The sequence below is a fragment of the Poecilia reticulata genome, chromosome 4 (genome assembly GCF_904066995.2).
Source record: "Poecilia reticulata chromosome 4, P_reticulata-male-v2, whole genome shotgun sequence".
Lineage (NCBI taxonomy): Eukaryota > Metazoa > Chordata > Actinopteri > Cyprinodontiformes > Poeciliidae > Poecilia > Poecilia reticulata.
In genome coordinates, this window is record NC_088833.1 from 14,934,419 (window position 1) to 14,948,738 (window position 14,320).

General features: G+C 37.3%; 1 long non-coding RNA gene across 1 annotated transcript; it reads right to left on the reverse strand.

Annotated features, from left to right (window-relative positions):
• Positions 1 to 305: 305 nt before the first annotated feature.
• Positions 306 to 14,320, reverse strand: LOC145551449 (uncharacterized). Its single transcript, XR_014087289.1, has 3 exons — positions 7,180 to 14,320; positions 6,763 to 7,053; positions 306 to 3,150 (listed from the first exon to the last, which is right to left on the reverse strand). It is a non-coding gene; the product is annotated as an uncharacterized LOC145551449 (long non-coding RNA).

Consider the following 14,320-nt stretch of genomic DNA (forward strand, 5'->3'; position numbering starts at 1 on the left):
CAGTCCTTAAACTCAGCAAAACAAAATATTAATGATCTTAAATAACATAAGGTGTTTACTAAATGTGTGCACCCAAATTAGTAAACAACCTAATGCAATAACCACCACCAAAGAAAAAGTGAAAACATTTAAATAAATACTAACACTGAGGAAAAGATGGAGGAACCTCCACACTGTAAATATAAATAAAAAAAAACAACAACTCATGAGTCTATGTTAGAACTGGAAAGTCAATTTCCCATGTTCCTAGTTGCAATGTTTTTCTTTTTTTTATATATATATATAATTTCTTTGCTTAGAAAACAATCTGCCAATTAATGACTTTTCCCCTAATTTTTTTAATTCTGCCGAAAGCCCACGTAGTTAAATTGTTTTCTTGCGTGTGTAAATACAGCCAAGTCACATTTTTAGCTTTGATGTCTCCACATGGCAGATGTTTCTCCTTGAATTCATGAACACATTTTTACTCATTACTATGAAACAATAGGGTTAAATACTGTGTGTTTTAGAGCGATGCTGTGCAGTTCATTATGTTACATATGTGAGTTATTTTTGTTTGATCCTTAGTTCTTTGTTCTTTTTTTGTTTCAGACAAGCTTCTCATTTATGCTGTTTCTTGTTGACTTTCCCAAACAGGGAATTTCACAAGGCCTTTGTTATGTAGACATAAAAGAAAGCAATTCCTGAACAGTGCCTTAAATCAGCATTATTTTCTCATTCCGTCTCAAGTGACACATTTAAAGCACCTATCACATCGAAGCAAGGTAACTGTTGTGCGGCTTGATGATAAAGACTTGAGAAAAGTTTAGTCTGTTTAAGGATGTGCTTTAATTTTTAGCAGTTGTGTGTAGAAAGCATTGTTGCTGCTATTGTAAGAAGGGCAAAATTCAATAAAGTGTTCTGAAAATTAACTCGGTATTTAAGAAAAGGCATGAATTGGAAGCCAGCCAGTAAGTATGTGGGAGAAACAGATCGTTATACTTTTGGTTTTGTACTGCACCGATTTTTCTCGCCTATCATTTATTGTTTAACCAGCTGATTACAGAGAAGATTCACCACTTTAAAACCAGTGCAAAGAAAATATTTAAAATTCTCGATTAAAACAATAAATTAATATCTTTTCAACATTCCTTGTTTTGACAACTATTATTAAGTCATGATTTTTTTCCCTCCTAAATATAACGCTACACAGATGCTCATTTCCTTCAGTCTTTCAATAAATTCTGAAATAAAAGAGAATGTAGCATTTCAGTCTGGCAGATGTGAGTCAAAAATAGCAACAGCTACTGATCTAAGTCTGACCATTTCTACATTCAAAGCAGTGATTGCAATGTTTAAAACAGCTGTAACTGAGCCATACATGGCTGGATGAGAAACAAGGATTAACCTCACACTCAATGAGCAGCGAGGTAAGGAAGGAAAACAGATTCACTGCTAAAGAACCAGAGCAGAGTTACATTAAAAGTTCAGAAAACAGGATTTTCCCTCCTAACTTTGGGAACAGAAACAATTAGATATACTGGGTCTTTAACTATAACCTGGTTCTTTGGCCAGATGAAATTATGCTGAGCTTTTTTTGTAAACAACATTTCGTAGAGATATATTCCTACACTTTTTCAAACCAAAGTTATAGAAACACTCAGACGTTATGACTAAGTATAAACGAACATTTAACATTTCTTCTCTTGCTGTTTGACATTTCTGTTTGATAAATGCCAGAACATTAACAGGCAGAATTTGGTTTTCTTTTTTTTTTTTTTGATGTCAGGAGTTTCAAGCGCAAATATTATTCTTTTAAACACATTTTGAACAGTCGGGAGTTTCTAAGCTTCTGAATTAGTAATTCAGAACGATTGAGATGGTTGTACCACTGGTGGAGGAATCTTAAGGCAAAACCCCAAATGTACTGTTCCCTATGTGGAAAAAAAATGTGAAAGAAATCAGCCATGATATCAGGACAATGATATGTTCTTGTGACAATGACAATAAAGATTTATCTATCTATCTATCTAGGAAGAGAACTATGTATCATATGGCATTTATTCTGCATAATGCTGTTTGAGCAGATTAAAGTGACGCCGTCAGGGAAACTGAAAGTGTTAGTGACACATGACATCAGCTGGGCTTTTTCAAACTGTTTAAATGTGCGTGTATATTAGAATATGTGCATTTCTGAATTTGAAGCATGTTCAATTAATCATGACTCTGCTACTCAGAGAACAGAAATAAATGTGGCTATCCTGAGTGACCTAAACAAGGAAAGGTCTATTCTGATTTAATTTTAAACAGTGAAATAAAATACTGTATCTCACTTTATATATTATACGTGAATATGTTTTACAGCTGTGAATGGAGAGCTGCTTGATGCAGTTTCATTTATTTTTATATTTTGAAAACTCAATTATTTGCTGAATCAAGGCATCCTGGCCTCTGTTTTTTTGGCTCTAGCTTCTGTTAATTTGGCCTAAAAGTGACAAAACAAATTAAATGTAATGAAGCCTATTTATCTGGTAATGTGCTGCAGCTCAAATGCAAACGTTGAATCCAATAGCTGGGAAAAAGAAGCCACGAAATCTAAAGCTAAACATGTGACCATCTCACAGAAGTTCACTTATAGAAAAAAGGGGCCATGGATTTTGTGCATACATACGAAGCTACGCTCTCTCTAGCAGCTTCTGCTCTTGGTTCCCTTAATGGCCAGCAGGATTGATTAGTGCAGGGAGGAGGGGAGGCTGTGTGGCCCGCTGCCTCATTACTCTGGGTTTGCAGGTGTTCTCGATGCTTCAGTGCTCCTGCTGCCTTGGCAAAGAGAAGACGGAGGACAGAGACCAGACCCACCTCGTTCATCTTGCACCCCATGATGGAGGTCACGCAGGAAAGCACTCTTGCTCAGAATAAGTCACCAGGAGTGACAGATGGAGATGCGGAGCAGGAGGGAAATCAGCTCAGTCTCAAAGTGTTTCATTTGTTTTTCATCTCAGGAAGGTGGCTGTGGACACACTTTTGATGACATCGCCTGCCAGGCACTTTTGGTTTTGGTTATGTAAGACGCTTTGACTCGGTGCTTTTATAAATTTCGCCACATCTTGGTTGGAATCTAAGTGTGGGTTCTTTTGCATGCTTGCAGAAGAGTTGTTCAATGTGTCAGTGCTGAGAAGAAAAGAAAGAAAAAACCATATGAATTGAAAGGCTCTCTTGTCTTCATACAGTTACAAAGTTACCCTGAGTTATGTCTGTAGTTATGCTGCTATAGGCTTAGTCTGCTGGAGGCCAAACTGACCCATTTTCCTCACTTTCTTCTTCTGCTTCTCTCCAATTGCATTATTTGCTATTATTTCAACTGTTAGCTTTACGTTTTCTCTCAGATTGTGTTTCTTTCCGTAGAAGCTACACCTGGTCTGGCGATGTGCTTGGCAGTGGTTTCTTCCTGGAGGAGAGAATTGGCTGGTAGACTAATGCTAAGAAAATCTCCTGCTATTAACTTTTTACTTTTCCTTAACATAGTCAGATCCTAGGGCTGCACAGTGGCGCAGTTGGTAGAGCTGTTGCCTTGCAGCAAGAAGGTTCTGGGTTCGATTCCCGGCCCCGGTCTTTCTGCATGGAGTTTGCATGTTCTCCCTGTGCATGCGTGGGTTTTCTCCGGGTACTCCGGTTTCCTCCCACAGTCCAAAAACATGACTGTCAGGTTAATTAGTCTGTCTAAATTGCCCCTAGGTGTGAGTGTGTGTGTTCATGGTTGTGTGTCTCTGTGTTGCCCTGTGACAGACTGGCGACCTGTCCAGGGTGTACCCCGCTTCTCGCCCGGCACGCTAGCTGGGGATAGGCCCCAGCAACCCTCCCGACCCCACTGAGGGACAAGGGTGAAAGAAAATGGATGGATAGTCAGATCCTGTTTCTTTTTTGTGCGTTCTGCTTTGTCCTCTCCAACCCATAGTCGGTCATGGCTCGTATTGAGCCCAGTTCTCCTCCTGAGACGTTTCTTCTATCATGAGGAAATAACATTATGTAAAGCTCAAAAAAGTCAGTTTTAAATAATATCGCCCCTTTAAAAATGATAAAACATTCAATCAAAATTTTGGTTGTAGTTGGCGTGAGAACTGTATCATGACAAAGTTCAGGTTTTGTATTGAGCCCATGTAAAACGCAGGTGACAAACACCCTGGAACTCAACCAGCTCAGCAGAACGCTTTGATGCTCTAACAGCTTTGATGCTCTAACAGCAGAACTTCATCCAAATGAAAATTTCAGCCTCATTTTCTGAATCTTCTTAATCAAATTGGTTTCCCTCTAACTCTTTTGTCCTGTTGCTGGGTGTAGGTAGGGATTACGCTGTAGCACCAGCGCCAGTTAGGCTTGAATGAAGAAACATCCGAATAAATTAACAAGGTGCAAATGCTGCCAGCAGAGAACAGTTTATGTGTTTTAATATCTGAATTTACAACTATGTGCTCCCCCTGGAGGAGTTCTGTAGTCTGTTCTTTGCACATTTGTTTTTTTTTTTTTGTTTTTTTTTCACAGCCTAGATTTTTCATCCCATAAGATTGTTTTTAATTGTTGGGGATATTTGTTGTTATTGTTTTAACCCATCTGTTTTCATGCAAAAAGACAAATAAGTAGCACATTGCATTGCTAATGAGGACAGCTGTACTTCAGTGGATAGAGTATTCATCTTGCAATCTGAAAGTTGTGTTTGTTTCCAGTTTCTGCCCTGGAATAGATGCTAACATTATTTTTGAAGACTGTTACTGATTATTCTAGGAATCTGACTAGACAGCTCTTCTCTTTCAATATTTTTCAACTTCTTATTATCCAAATCTTTCCTTCCTTAATCCATAAATTAATAGCATATCAGACAAAGAAGCATTGTGGTAATGATTTGCTGACGAGAGGAGTATTGGAGATGGTAGAAAGTTCTAGAAAAAGAAGACACTTTCAGACACCTTGAAGTCATCTTTTGACCAAAAATGATTTATGACAAACAAAAGGCAATGCTAGAAATGTTATAGGAAAAGTCTGCAACACATGATTATTCCAAATTCTCATTTACTTTTCCAATGCCCGCCCACAAGCACACCATCTTCTTTCCCTATCCTACATTTTCCCCGGCATCCGATTATATCTGAATGCATGGCGACCAAGAACTTCCTGTCTTTTTATTGTTGCCCTCATGTCTCCATCTGACCTTTGTGACACAGTTATGTGGTGGAATAGAAATCATACAGGCTGAAGCCTTCTGTTCTGCAGTGTGACATGAGTTACTATAACACTGAGCTTTCAGTATTTCGTGTTCATTTTTGAAATTGCGCAGTGTGCTTTGCCTAATGCACTACTCCATACACTGCTTGACTGCTGTGAAAAGAACTGAACTAATAGACAGGTTGGAGATGACTGCACCCTCCTTTCACTTGTAACTGAATATGAAGAAATGATATGTGCATAAAGCCCGTGTTCTCTAGAGTTTGTACAGTATTGTGGAAACTTTGAACTTAGTTTATACAGGTGGCAAATTATAATCAAGATTTAATTCACATTAACCTGTCTTAACCAAATTTAGAATTAGTTATTGTTAAATTAACTTTCGCAGCACAGTAAACAACACATACACCTTACTGACATGTCATAGATTTGAAAGGTTGTAGTATTTTGCATCAGTTTTATCCTATATATTTTTAGACCCTGTGATGCAAGTTTTGGATATCCCAATATAAATGTCAAGACGCATTGTACATTAAAGTTTTTCATTAGTGGAGCTCACTTTTTCGAGAATCTAAGCTGAACAATGCTGAGTTTTTTTTTCCATTTCTAGCCTAGAGTGATGCAGTTCAACCAGTTCACACATTATCATTCTTTTGAGAGGAACATTTGTTACTTTTTTCAGAAAGGATGCACAGCTGCAGTCCAAGAAATAAGAATTAAGCAGAGTTGATCAAAGAAATGAGGCCGGAGCTTTCTGCAATCTGTTGCTTCTAACATCTTTCTCAGACCATACCTGTAGGTAAGACACCAAAAATAGCAGCACATATGTTGTCTACATGATTAAAGATTTTTCAGCATTGGGATTTCAGACTTTGACTATGTAGATCTTCAAAAGCGATTACAATTGCAAACACAGACTTAATTAACCACCGTTCAGTCAAAATCAGTGACTCGTTTTTCATTCTGATGATAGTGGCCTTATGATATGAAAATTAAAGCAGGTGAGTAGAGAATTCAACCTCAACAGTGGACAGGTTAAATGAGCAAATAGAAGAGAGGAGAGTAGAACAGATCTCAATAAGAGTTGGTACACGCTCTAGTCAATGTACTAATTGTTGAATTATAAAGAGAGAGACATATTTTAGAACTGTAAAATAACAAAAAAGGTACCTAAGCAAAAGCATGTTCATAATGGAGCTGTGTCTGCAGTGAACTATGAAAATGAATGAAGATTAATTAAATTAGAATATGTCCTCTCCAAATGATGAGTTGGCACAGATCCTATGAAAAAAAAAACAGCAGCTTTGATACTAAAAGTTTGACGAAACATAAAGGTTTCTTTCTTTTTACCTCTTTGATCATTTGCAACAAAATATTTATTGTGTCATATGAAAAACAAAAAGAAAAACACCAAGCATGTTAAATCAGACACAAGAAAAAATATACCGAACTAGTGACTCACGTTTTATAAGCAACATCAGTATTTTAAGAGCATTAGAATAGATATTTAAATAAATAATAAACAACTGAGACTTATTCTCTTATGATGCCTATAAAATAACAGACCTGAGGCAATACCATCAGCCGAAAGGCCATCCAGCTTGTCAGACTTGTTCCAATTGTGGTTTTGGAGCAGAGATCCACCAGAGACACAGGTCTCATTATTCTCACTTTCATTTGAAAAATACTTTGCAAATTCTTCCTTCCTGACTCCAGCTGCTGTCACTTATTGTGCCATCATTGAGCAGAACAGTTCTGGATGATAAACTCCATCTCTGCACATTTGCATATTCCCTCCAGAGTCACAAAGTCTGCACTGGCCCCAGCTGTCTCCACAGGTGAGAGGGCAGACCGTCACTGAAAAAAAAAAAAAAAAAGTTTCTAGATAAGATAATTGCACAGACACAGCAATTAAGTGACATGGCCGAATGTGTTGTTTAAGGCTCCTGAATTTATGTAGTCAATTGTTGTGTGGTGCATTACCTTGACAATCTCTTTGGGCTTTAATTATTGGAACACTTAAAGTGTGTTGTGGAGTTCATCAGCGCTCCGTAACTCTCAACACGGGGCTGCCAAGAAAGAAACGAGTTAGTGGGCGGGGAGCAATTAGAGTGGAGAGAAGCTTCCACTCAACTCCTGTCCCACAGGAATTTTGTCTTCACATTTTGGTTCCAGTCAATAATTCAGCTGTTGGATTTAACCATTTGTCATCACATCACACTCCCCTCTGGCACTTTGACTGGCTCTTGGAGTGACTGGAGGAAAAGCAGAAAGGAGCTGTTGGAGCGAAACATTGCATCAACACCGGTCAGCTCGGAATAGAGGAAATGAAAGGATTTTTACAAATTTCAAACGGAGCTAAAACATGTTTTAAAGTTATTAATGTTAACATTGCTTTTCCAGCATCCCAGGTGGTTATTGCTCTGGGTCTTTTGATGTACTTCACACAGAAGTGTTACAAAGATATGTGCACTCCAGTATCTAGATTTGATGTACTTTTCAGAGTAAAACTTTTCAGAGTTTGTACTTGAAGAAGTTGAAGAGTATAAATTAACCATTAACTTTGACAAAAGCAGTAGACTGAAAGCCAACTACTAGACTGACAGCTTGCTAACTGAACGTGATGCCTTAAGTTCCTTTGCCGAAATGTTCATAACACTTGAATATTTTTTTTTGTCACTGGAAATTTGAATGTATAAATCAAAATAGTGCTCAGTCGTGAATATATATTTTCAGTTTCTTTTGCAAGCAAAACTCTGAAAAGTGTTGCATTAATATGTATAAAATGTCATTTACTTTGATAGCCGTAAGTAAAAGAAGTTGCCTTTAGCATTGTTGAACTCATTATCTGCAAACCTCTCAAAACTACAGCTGTTAACGTGAATTGGCAGAGGAGCATTAATCCAAGAAGCAGCCAAGAGACCCATTTTAACTCTGGAAGAGCTGCAGAGATCCACAACTCAGGTGGGAGATTCTCTGGGTAATGCAGTTAGTTATCTACTGTCTTTTGTTTTGTTGTTTCTTTTAAGAGTGATCTGTTCTCATGTGCTGGGCATGAATTGTTCATTCTAAAAAACCTGGTAGCACATCTTCAATACACTCTACTCCTTCTGTTGTCCTCCTGACCCACCAGCAAACAAAAAAATACATAAAAAATCCCTGCAATAACTAGACATTAGGAGCAGATTCAATGTCCCAAACTCATTAAATTTAGGTTCATCTTTATCAATCAAATCAAATTGTATTTGTATAGCACATTTCAGCAGCAAGGCATTTCAAAGTGCTTTACATAATTAAAATAAAAACAGCATGTGACATTAAATAAAAGGTTAGAAAGACAAAGAGAATGTTGTTGCAAAACTCAGTTTTTTTCCACCAATATAAGATGACATGTTGTAATTCAATGCAGTGAAAAAAATAAAATCATATCTTAAGTTATACTTGCTAAAAAGTTTTTTTTTCCAGGAATTAGATTTCAATTTATTGCAACAGTACCAATTGTCAGCAACAGCACGGGCATTTTTTAAAAGCAGGAGGATCTCAAATCCTTTAAGACCATGCTGTCTGAGAGCATGATTATGACGGCAGATAAAATGTTTACCACTTCACAGTAAATATTTTGCCAAAAAGCAGAAAAACGTTCCTCTCCAGCAAAATTTCATATTTGGAAAACGTCAACTTTCAAAGCTCTAATTGCTTTGGCTTGTTTTTCCAGCTGGAATGAGACACTAAACCTCCTTAGGCCAAATGTTTTCCCGAAACATTCACTGTTAAACTGACCCAAGAGCCATTTAATAACTCAATAATCCAAAATCACAAAAAATCTGAGCTTTACCAAACCTTCTCAGAGTGCCCTCATTTTACACAGATTGAGAGCCTGATTGAGGTGGTGGAGCTATATCGAAACAGATTAAAATAATCTTTGAGTGCACACTCACAGTTCCCTTTAAAACCCATTAGGTTCAGCACAGATTAACCGAGACTAACACAGAAAAAAAAAGTGTTTATCTAATTATAAGTGAGCGTCAGATATCAGCAGGCTTTTTGATGGGCATTTAAAGCCTCCAAGGATCAGATTTAAGGCAGGAAATATGTCAGTAATTAAAAACATCTCTAATGTTAATCAACACCCACACGCCACAAAGTCTTGGGGTGTTTTCACACCTGAGGTGTTTACCTCACTTAAAACAAACTCTGGTTCGTTTTCCCCCTCGAATGTGAACTGCACATGAGTGGGTGGGGTGAGAATGGGAGACGGAGGGTGGAGGGGGGATTGTTTATGGTGTGAATGTGATCAGACCTCGATCCAGCAGGCTACCAGGTTTATGCCGAAAGAATCAGCCAAATGCCTTTCCATAGGCAGGATTACGGTAAACAAACAATGCTGAAGTGTCTTATCATTTAGCACCTGTGCAGCTTTTGAGTCATTTTTTTTTTCAAAATACTTTGATATACTGCTTTGATAATTTTCCCTAAAACAACACTCACTAATGCTATGATGGTTGACCTGTGTTTCCTATTGGCTCAGAGCACAGCATCTGCTTCCTGTATTACATTTCATTGATGGTTCTAGTTCCTTGGAGATTTCTATGTGTGAAAAGAAACCAAACCACCTGAAAAATGTTAGAAGTTAACAAACTCATCAACCGATTTGGATCAAAGTAAAACTAGAGACGCAAGAGGACCTTAAAGTTCAACCCTCACAGTGATCATCACTTGAGAAGTTTGATGCAAATTTAAGATGCTTCAGTATAGTACAGTTGACCTCCAGTATTCGCAGAGGTTCAGGACCACAACCACCTGCGACTTGCTGGGTAAAAAACAGTAAAGTGATTTGATGAATGCTTTGGCGCCTGAACGCTCATACAGACATGTAATTAGTTGCAGTGTGAAACTGATTCAGAGCAATTAATCCATGTGTTTGCCATACGTTGCAAAACAAAGCTAACATGGAAGAAACTGAAACCAAAAAGCACAAAGTTGCTGCAGATAATTTTGTTGTAAACGTATGAATAAACTTGCTAAAGTATGTTCAACATGCCCCGTCTTGGCAAATTATAGAAAAGCATCACATCAGACTTCTGGATAGATGCTGCATATGATTTCAAACACATTTTACAACACAAACCACTGCGTACTTAGTGCATTCGGCTTATTTTAGACATATTTTAAAACATCTAAGCCTACTTTTCTTGTCGAGCATGCAAAAAAGATTTATCTTTCCAGATAAAAAAAACTACAGAGCAGCTCAGAGAACCAGTTTCTGTTCTCCAGCTACATCTTTGTATTTGGAGAAGGGGTAGATCTGTCCTTCTAGGAGCCCTCTTTGAATGTTTTCCTCCTTTAGACCTTAATTTGACCTCCAGTTACTGTTAACTTAAATTTCCTAATTGCATTACAAACTGAGCAACGCTACTTTTAAAATGCTTTTCTATGTTCTTTTAAGCAACTTTTTGGCTTTTCAAGCATCAATTATTCAAAAGCTCAGAGTAGTGAGCAGCAGCTTAGAGGAGCAAAGGACCGCTGCTTGTCAGGACATGATTTGCGAGCACTGCTGAAGCTTTGAAGTTTGCGGCACTTGATCAATTTTAAAGATGAAATGAATGAGCCATTCACCCAACAGACTGATTAGGATTTGAGGCTGATGGGAATTTGTTTAGGTAGGAAATTTCAAAGAGAATGCTCTTCTAACTCTTCATGTAATGACATTAAAACATAAAATCAATCTTCTAAAACCGCCAAATAATTTTTTTTTCTATTTAATTGGTAATAAAAAAAGATGACAATTTCACTCTAAACATTTGCGTATTTTCAACAATTGCCGACTTTGTATCAGCAAAAGTTGCTGTTAATCTTTTAATTTTGTAGTGATCCGTAGATCTTTTGGCTTTCTGAATGTCTTTCAATGTTTTCTTTTCATCTTTGGGTGCTTGCTGTAATGTGTTGATGGTGCAGGAGAGAAAATAATATCAATAGCAGGTCAAAAGCTTGTCATTTCAAAGATGGGGAACAAAAGGACTGGAAAAACTTTGTCGTATGTTAATTGTCATAGTGCCTTAATAAATCTGAGACTACAGCATCTATTAGATGGGAAGCCTTCAAGACTTTTATAAGAGGTCAAATGATAAGTTACACAAGAAATAAGACAAATAGAAACTTCATGGAGATGGTAAAACTTGAAGAACAAATTAAAGAAACTGAGCTTGAGATAAATGTAAAGGATTCTAAAGAAAAGCAGGAAAAACTGCTAATATTAAGGGCAAAATATAACAAACTATCTACTAACAAAGCTTCATCAGAGATATTCAAGCTGAAACAATCCTACTACCATCAATGAGAAAAGGCAGGAAAGCTTCTCGCCTGGCACATTAAACCTCTGCAGAATGAAAACACTTCTGATCCTCTAAAAATTAATGATCTCTTTAAAGATTATTACTCAAAATCATATACATCTAAGGGACACATATCACAAATATCACTTGATTCATTTTTTAACTCTATAAATATCCCCACACTTATTGAAACGGTTAAATCAGAGCTAAATATCCGGATATCTGTAGATTAACTTTCAAGTGCAATAGATAAATTTAAATCAGGGAAAACATCCGGTCCGGATGGGATCCCTTTGGACCTTCATAAAATATTTAAAAACAGACTACTACAGCCCCTCTATAATATGCGTGCAGAAAGTTATACCCTTAAAGAATTACCTCCTTCTCTACGAAATGCAATCATAACAGTACTACCCAAACGGATTCATAAAGGGGCGGCAAGCTAAATATGAACAACCCGATACAGCTTTACTTTCACCTGATGCAGAAAAAGCATTTGATAGAGTGGAACATAATTATCTATACAATGTTTTATCTCAATTTGGCTTGGGTGGTTATTTCATAACCTGGATTAAAATAATTTATAATAAACCCACAGCCTCAGTTATAACAAATAATATTATATCTGGTTCATTTAATCTAGCTAGGGGAACACATCAAGGGTGTCCCCTCTCACCCCTCCTCTTTATTCTGGCAATTGAACCATTGGCTTTTGCCATAAGGAACAATCAAAACATACAGGGTGTCAGAATAAAAAGTATTGAATCTAAAATTTGACTATTTGCAGATTACATTATTTTAATGTTGTCTAATCTGAAGTGCTCAATCCCTCAACTACTTAAAACCATCAATGAGTTTGGTCATCCATCCGTCTGTCCATCCATCCATCCATCCATCCATCCATCCATCCATCCATCCATCCATCCATCCATCCATCCATCCATCCATCCATCCATCCATCCATCCATCCATCCATCCATCCATCCATCCATCCATCCATTTTCTTTACACCCTTGTCCCTTAGTGGGGTCGGGAGGGTTGCTGGTGCAGATCTCCAGCTAACGTTTCGGGCGAGAGGCGGGGTCACCTTGGACAGGTCGCCAGTCTGTCGCAGGGCAACACAGAGACAAACAACCATGCACACACACACACACACACTCACACCTAGGGGCAATTTGGAGGTGAATTAACCTTACAGTCATGTTTTTGGACTGTGGGAGGAAACTGGAGTACCCGGAGAAAACCCACGCATGCACAGGGAGAACATGCAAACTCCATGCAGAAAGACCGGGGCCGGGAATCGAACCCAGAACCTTCTTGCTGCAAGGCAACAGTTATACCAACTGCACCACTGTGCCGCCCCGAAGCTAAATCCGCCATCCTCTTTTTAAATCAGTCATCCCTGCTAAAACACCCCAGACAAAAGGTTGACTTCCTTCATTAGCAGCAACTCAGTTCTGTAGAGGCTTATAATGAGTCAATGATCCAGGTGTGCTAGAGAAGGTAACGCATCCAAAGTTGCAGATGTAGCTCTGGAAAACTAGACTTGGTCAGCCCTAGCATAAATGTATGAAAATACAATGTTAAAAAGCTTTTTTACCCCTGGACTTTCATGTTTTGTCAAATGACAAACACGATGATGTGACTTCCATGTAAAGCAGTTTTTTTATGTGATAGGCCATCACAAAGTTATACAGAATTGCAAAGTGGAAGGAAAATTATATTTGATTTTCAATTTTCTTTTCACAAAGAAAACTTACTCAATACCACCTGTCATCCATCTGTAAACCACCTGTAAAGCCACCTGTCAGTGCAGTTGTAGCTTTAATAATTTTTTTGATGCGTCTGTATAAACTTTGTTTATAAAGTTTGTTTAAGTTTATTGTTTAAGCTTATTTATTGAAACTCTCCTAGTGTTTATGTGTATCTGAAGTGTTTTGCAGTGTCTAAACCCACAGGATTTCATTGTATTTAGCACCATCCATCTTAACTCTGACCAGCTTTACTAACTCTGCTTGTGAAAAGCTTCTCCACAGGAGGGACCATATTTCAATGTGGACATCCTGCTGATGCCCTGTGTTACTTTATTTTATTGTATTTAATTAATTTTCTGGGTTATAAGATTTGAATTCAAATACATGCTTCACTTTTCAGATTTGTATTTGTAAAAAGCTTAAACCTTATTTCACTTTCCTTTCTTCATTCTTCATACTTATGTGCTCCTTTGTGTTACTTACTCATAAGAAAACCCCAATAAAATTGATTGATTTATCGTTTTGTAACACGACAAAATGCAAAAACATTTAAGTATGAATACTTTTGCAGGCTACCATATAGAATTTTGTAAACACTTTATATTTACCTAAACAATTTCATGTGTGTAAACTTTAACTGTGTTGACTTTTGTGTTTTTGATAATCATTTAACATGTAAAAATTAGTAGAGTAAATTTTGTTACGTTTTCTAACCTAAAACACATGTTTTAATTCTCATGTGGTGTAACTTCACAATGTAAAGTGGCTGCTTGGTTTCTGTCAGAGCTACTGGTTTAGTAATGTGGATCATCCAGTAAGAATTCTTATTATCTTTATTTTATGATATTTTAAAATCTTTTTAAGTGAACTCTATTGTGGGATCTTAGAATTTACTCTGTTTTGTATTTGCAATTGAAACAACAATGAATGCTGTGCATGCCACATTAAATGTTACAAAACGTTCAGAAAATGCTCAGATGTGAGACAAAAAAAAATGATTGGAAAGCAGCTAAAGTACAAGGATGATATTTGATAAAC